Source organism: Cucumis melo, unplaced genomic scaffold (assembly GCF_025177605.1).
Source record: "Cucumis melo cultivar AY unplaced genomic scaffold, USDA_Cmelo_AY_1.0 utg001838l, whole genome shotgun sequence".
NCBI lineage: Eukaryota > Viridiplantae > Streptophyta > Magnoliopsida > Cucurbitales > Cucurbitaceae > Cucumis > Cucumis melo.
In genome coordinates, this window is record NW_026124808.1 from 5,001 (window position 1) to 12,500 (window position 7,500).

Below are 7,500 nucleotides of genomic sequence, written 5' to 3' on the forward strand. Positions count from 1 at the left end.
GAATCGAGTGCCCCATTTAGGCACTAAAAAAATCCATCATTGATTTGAGATATTGATAAGGTGAATACCCAGTCTATTCAATGCTAGGCATAATGAGTATCAGGACCTCAAAAAAAATGATCTTTCGTCCTATCTTATGAACAACTTTAAGGTGTATGAAGTTTCATATTTTATTCTTTAAGCAGAAGCAGGACGATAGAGATTCCATTTAACTTAAGTTGATCTAGGTCAGAAGCATACCTACGTCAGGATAACCCCTTCTTTGAAAAACTTTGGTAGTGCTCCGAGATTCGAATCAAAATAATGAATCAGAGCACATGGAACCATCTCCCTTTCTTTCTGTCAAGAAAAAATATGGTAGACTAACTTATTTATAACAGTTAATGAAAGAGCCCAATGCAAAAAAATGCATGTTGGGTCTTTGAAACAGTTCAAATCATTTTGATAATAATAAGTTTGATCTGTTTTACCGAGAAGGTCTACGGTTCGAGTCCGTATAGCCCTATATTATTAATAATTCAAAAATAGAATCGTTTTCCTTTCCTCATTATTGTTTGTATTGTTTGTAATTGGCCACTTGATTTGGTTCATCATTAATGTCTTATCTTTGTAGATGAATTACATATGAAAATTTTCCTATTTTCCCATACAAAATCAAGAAATTAGTAATACTTCTTTTCTTTGGGATACCTACCCAATTCTAGTAAATTTTTGGAGTCAAAATCATGACATGAAACCGGTTAAAAACTCCACCATAACCCAATGCAAATCGAATGCACTAGTAAATCACATGGATCTAGGAACGACTTACTGTATTTTATTTGTGGACAAGCTAGAGTTTGAGAAACGAAGATCTTTGGTAACTTTCATTGTAAACATTCTCAAATAGGCTTTTCTGTTGGTATACCTTATCTAGTAAAGCACAAAACTAAAGTAGTCGTCTTCTCTTTCCTTCTTCAATCACTAAAAGTTCCTAAATGGAAATTCCGACTATATGTATCCTCTCTATATAAATATATAATATTTAATATATATTTATTATGGATATAATAGATATTATATAAATAGGATTATAGTGGATGAATCTTCAAACGAGACATGTACCGATCGACTAATCCGGTATATTTTCCACATTGATAGGAGTACGTTTATGTTTCTGCTTTACGAATATGATATTTTCTGGGTATTTCTAATAATATCAAGTCTTATTCCTATTTTGGCATTTCTAATTTCTGGAGTTTTAGCCCCTCTTAGCAAAGAGCCAGAGAAACTTTCGAGTTATGAATCGGGAATAGAACCAATGGGCGATGCTTGGGTACAATTTAGAATCCGTTATTATATGTTTGCTCTAGTTTTTGTTGTTTTTGATGTTGAAACAGTTTTTCTTTATCCGTGGGCAATGAGTTTTGATGTATTAGGGGTATCCGTCTTTATAGAAGCTTTAATTTTCGTGCTTATCCTAATTGTCGGTTTAGTTTATGCATGGCGAAAAGGAGCATTGGAATGGTCTTAGTTTTTGAATATTCAGACAATTAAAAAAAACATTGAGACAGTTATGAATTCCATCGAGTTTCCCTTACTTGATCGAACAACCCAAACTTCAGTTATTTCAACTACATCAAATGATCTTTCAAATTGGTCAAGACTCTCCAGTTTATGGCCGCTTCTCTATGGTACCAGTTGTTGCTTCATTGAATTCGCTTCATTAATAGGTTCACGATTCGACTTTGATCGTTATGGACTGGTACCAAGATCTAGTCCTAGACAGGCAGACTTAATTTTAACAGCGGGTACGGTAACAATGAAAATGGCTCCTTCTTTAGTAAGATTATATGAGCAAATGCCTGAACCAAAATATGTTATTGCTATGGGAGCATGTACAATTACAGGAGGGATGTTCAGTACCGATTCTTATAGTACTGTTCGGGGAGTCGATAAGTTAATTCCTGTCGATGTGTATTTGCCGGGTTGTCCGCCTAAACCCGAGGCTGTTATAGATGCTATAACAAAACTTCGTAAGAAAATATCTCGAGAAATCTATGAAGATCGAATTAAGTCTCAAGAGGAAAATCGGTGTTTTACTACCAATCACAAATTTCATGTTGGCCCAAGTACTAATACTGGAAATTACGATCAAGGATTACTCTATCAACCATCATCTACTTCAGAGATCATCCCTCCTGAAACTTTTTTCAAATACAAAAGTGCAGTCTCTTCCTACGAATTAGTAAATTAGGCCGTATACTTTTTTTGTACAGAATAACAAAGCAAAGAACGAGTGAATCTTCATCAATTTTTCATTGTAAATGGGAAATACTTATACAAATAAAAATAAAAAAATGGGGGGGGGGAGAAGATGCAGGGTAATTTGTCTTCTTGGCTAGTCAAACATGGACTGGTTCATAGATCTTTGGGTTTCGATTACCAAGGAATAGAGACTTTACAAATAAAGCCCGAGGAATGGCATTCCATTGCAGTCATTTTATATGTATATGGTTACAATTATCTACGTTCCCAATGTGCTTATGATGTAGCACCAGGCGGACTGTTAGCTAGTGTGTATCATCTTACGAGAATCGAGTATGGTATAGATCAACCGGAAGAGGTATGCATAAAAGTATTTGCCGCAAGGATAAATCCTAAAATTCCGTCTGTTTTCTGGGTTTGGAAAAGTGCGGATTTTCCAGAAAGGGAATCTTATGATATGTTGGGAATTTCTTATGATAATCATCCACGTCTAAAGCGTATCTTAATGCCTGAAAGTTGGGTAGGATGGCCCTTACGTAAGGATTATATTGCCCCCAATTTTTATGAAATACAAGATGCTCATTAAATAATACGAAACTAATCTTCACTTCGACAACTCAAGATATTCAAATACATTTTTACGTTCTCTTATAGATATAGCATAGTAATTGAAGTCTCATTCATCTTATTATTATTGATTAAAAAAAATACAATTAGAGATTTGGTGAGATTATCCAATTTGTAAGATACTTATTTTGGATGAGCCACAAGCTAATAGGATGAACTAAATGAGTTCTGCATTATGAACTATGTATCACGCATATGACTTATAGATGTGCTTTAAAAAGTCACATAGGGTGAAATGAAGAAATATAATATGAAAAGAGAATCGGATTCTATTTGTACTGTATCTGAGATGAATCTTGGCCATTCCCGCCTTTCAACTCCCCTAGACTAGACTTTTGGGTCTTATAAGGAACTAATTGAAACTTTCAAATATGTATAAAATAGGAATTGAACGCCAGGAGACAGAGTATGAACAAATAAAAAAGAAGAGGAAACAAAAGAAAATTCTTTTCTTTTACATATCTATATACATCCTTTACATATTTCTATAAATATCCTCTTTATCTTTACTTGTCTATTTTCGACATCTATAAATAGAGTAAAAAATATATATAGTTTAGTTAAAGGGTAGATTTCCAGACATCATCATGTATCAGTATTTTTCATGATCTATATTATTAATGAATCCGTAGAATAGATACTCATACAAATTCATGATGTGCCAAGAACCAGATTTGAACTGGTGACACGAGGATTTTCAGTCCTCTGCTCTACCAACTGAGCTATCCCGGCCATTTCCGACACATTATCCTTATTTTAATAGATGACTTTGGTCTATGTCAATTGTAAATAAGAAAAAAGGTATTCCAAAGTCTTCTTTTTGAAGATATACGAAATTTCAGGGCTTGGATAAGCCTTTCGAAGTTTCAGTACAGTAGACAGTTAATCATTCAAATTTCACAGATTACTTGCGCAAGGATGTTCGTTTGTACGTCTATCATATAGAATATATACCACAAGCCTTGTGATAAGAAATCAAATTTCCGCTCAAATACGCTTGTGAAAGAGTCGAATGAATGAGAAACATAACAAAGTCTGAATTGCTAATGAACGGATAAATAATTAAAGAGGCCAACGGGCCTTTTTAGGGTTTTGGGGAGTAGAGGGACTTGAACCCTCACGATTTTAAAAGTCGACGGATTTTCCTCTTACTATAAATTTCATTTTTGTCGTTATTGACATGTAGAATGGGACTCTATCTTTATTCTATTCGATCTGATTAATCAATTCTTCAAAAGATCTATCAGACTATGATGGAGTAAATGATTTGATCAATGAATATTCGATTATTTTTTCAACTTGTAGATCTTGGAATCGATTCATAACAATTCGTTCATTTTTATATATAATTTTATATATATATATAAATATAAATATAAAAAATTATAGAAATATAAAAAATAGAGATTCGAGTTGTCATTAATCAATATAGTATTTCAGTACGTAATACGTTTATCTTTCATCGTTTCTGGAGTTTCGATGGAAGGATTCATTCCTTTACTAACGCAACGTCGTCAACTCCATTTGTTAGAACAGCTTCCATTGAGTCTCTGCACCTACCCTTTTTTTTCGGAAAAAAGGATTTGGCTCAGGATTGCCCATTTTTAATTCCAGGGTTTCTCTGAATTTGAAAGTTATCACTTAGTAGGTTTCCATACCAAGGCTCAATCTAATTAAGTCCGTAGCGTCTACCGATTTCGCCATATCCCCCTCTTTTAAGATTAGTATCGCATTATGATGTCCTTCCCCGTTTTCTTTCATTTGTATTATACTGGAACCACTCAAGTCATTAGAATACCGATTCCTCTATTGAAAAGTGTTTCCTCCTATTGGATTTCTTGTCTATCTTCTTTCATCTCTCTCTTCTCTATCGGAGACCCATATTTGTTCCGATCCAAAATGATTCTATCATTTCTGTATCTGCAATTCAATATATATCAATATAGATAGATATATGAACATATATATTTGCCCCTCTTTCTATTATTTTTTTAGTAAAAAATTTAATACTTAAACGGTCGATTCCCTTGTTCGTCTTATCTTCCACCTTTCAGAATGAAAACATAGAAACGCTTCATTATCATCTCAATTGCATTAAATGCAATTAAGATTAACACATTAATTATTGATACACATCCATTTGATAAATAGATCAAAATTTTCTATCGCTATATTCTATTAATCGTTATATTAATTATTATGTTCTATAATAGAACAATTCCAATATTGAATATTTATTTGAAATGAAATTAGATTCTATATTCATATTAATTAGGAATAGCTAAGATCCCAGTAATTTAGTAAATTACTATGCATGTAACATTTCTGTTATGTGAGCCCGCTTAGCTCAGAGGTTAGAGCATCGCATTTGTAATGCGATGGTCATCGGTTCGATTCCGATAGCCGGCTTTTCTCTATTGATTTTATTTTTGACATAATTGATAAATCAAATAAATAAAGAAACGACTTCTTACCCTTTTTCAAAGGTCACCGATCTATGATGTCGTAGGAACTTACTTACCTTTATGACTAAAGGAGGGGTTCTATTTCTGTAGAACAAATCAAGAAAGGAACTCTTACTTTTTTATATCATTTACATATACAATAGGATCCGGATATTGATCCAAGTTATCTAATTATTCTTTGTTTTGTAGTACAATACTTTACTGGATTTCACTTCATTTATAATATTTATCATTTAGTTTTCATTTAAGTTTATGAAATTTAAATAAAATAAAATGTTTATGAAATTTAAATAAAATAAAATAAGGAGTCTTTATGTCGCGTTACAGAGGGCCTCGTTTCAAAAAAATACGCCGTCTGGGGGCTTTACCGGGACTAACTAGTAAAAGGCCCAAAACCGGAAACGATCTTAAAAACCAATCGCGTTCCGGTAAAAAATCTCAATATCGTATTCGTTTAGAAGAAAAACAAAAATTGCGTTTTCATTATGGTCTTACAGAACGACAATTACTTAAATACGTTCGTATCGCCGGAAAAGCCAAAGGATCAACGGGTCAAGTTTTACTACAATTACTTGAAATGCGTTTGGATAACATCCTTTTTCGATTGGGTATGGCTTCGACTATTCCTCAAGCCCGACAATTAGTTAATCATAGACATATTTTAGTTAATGGTTCTATAGTGGATATACCAAGTTATCGGTGCAAACCCCGAGATATTATTACAGCAAAAGATGAAAAAAAATCGAGAACACTGATTCAAAATTATCTTGATTCATCCCCCCCTCAGGAATTGCCAAAACATTTGACTCTTCAGCCATTGCAATATAAAGGATTAGTCAATCAAATAATAGATAGTAAATGGGTCAGTTTAAAAATAAATGAATTGCTCGTTGTAGAATATTATTCTCGTCAGACTTAAACCTAACTAAAAAACAAGGGTTCGGACAATTTCGTCCTCCCCTTCGCCGAAGTCTAAGTAAAGAGACCGAAGGAAAGTAAGGTTTTGATCCGGAAATTTTTCTATCATTCATCTATCATTGATCGGTAGGGGGATTTTCATCTCTTGTGCATTCTTTCCAGTCTTTTCGTTTCCGTACCACAAAAATTCGAAATAAAGAATCCATAAAGGTCTAACCGTTGGAATAATAGTATCGATTGTTATTTGATTTGATACATTGTGGTCAGTAACATTGTTGAATTAGTACGGAAAGAGAGGGATTCGAACCCTCGGTAAACAAAAGCCTACATAGCAGTTCCAATGCTACGCCTTCAACCACTCGGCCATCTCTCCTACAGAATGATTATGGCCCAGAAACCGAGTTAATAGTGAGTCATTAATATTCAATTTTTTTTTTGATAGGCACGTCCAACCAATTCTAACTATACAAATAATTTTTTTTTTAACTATGTTTAATGGATACTTTTAGCTCATGATTCTATTTAGTTTTTTAAACTATGATTCCTTTTTTCTAAAAATTCGACTTTTACAGTTTTCGATTTTTCACCAACAACTGTTTATCCCATACATATATCTAGTCACAAGTTATGAATCATAGAATGATTATTCGATTCTTTTTGCTCTTTTTTGTATCATAATTCAATCAAAAAACTTCTAGAATTACCCCAGTCAGATAAATAAAATTCTTTTTTTCTTCAACTTCGCTGAAATCAGAATAGTTCTCTTCATTCTGATCCTACTACATTTGGATGAAATTTAACCGGATTGAAATATTTCTTCTCTTTTATTGATTCCTGTGAAATCAAAAAGAAACAATTTTAATATCGAGTGGGATTTTTTAATGAATCCGTTTTTTATGTTATTTCGTACTATGCAATTCCTTTGTTTGTGGGATCATTTTCTCACGAGAGGTAATTAAAAGAAATTATAGAATGGGGTTGTTACCGATGCCTAGATCTGGTGGGATAAATGGAAATTTTATCGATAAGACCTTTTCAATTGTAGCCAATATCTTATTACGAATAATTCCGACAACTTCCGGGGAAAAAGAGGCATTCACCTATTACAGAGATGGTGCGATTTGATTTTTTTTTTTTTTCAATTTTCTTTACCGCTCTCCGTCTTAGTAGAAAGACACAGTATTCGGGATAGAAAGAAAACAATAATTGAAATAAATCTACGCTTCTTGGAGGTGCAATTTGA

The 7,500-nt window shown here is 33.1% G+C and overlaps 1 non-coding gene across 1 annotated transcript; it reads right to left on the reverse strand.

The window, feature by feature from the left end:
* Window positions 1-6,543: 6,543 nt before the first annotated feature.
* TRNAS-GGA (transfer RNA serine (anticodon GGA)) lies at window positions 6,544-6,630 on the reverse strand. The gene has a single exon. It is a non-coding gene; the product is annotated as a tRNA-Ser (tRNA).
* Window positions 6,631-7,500: the final 870 nt, after the last annotated feature.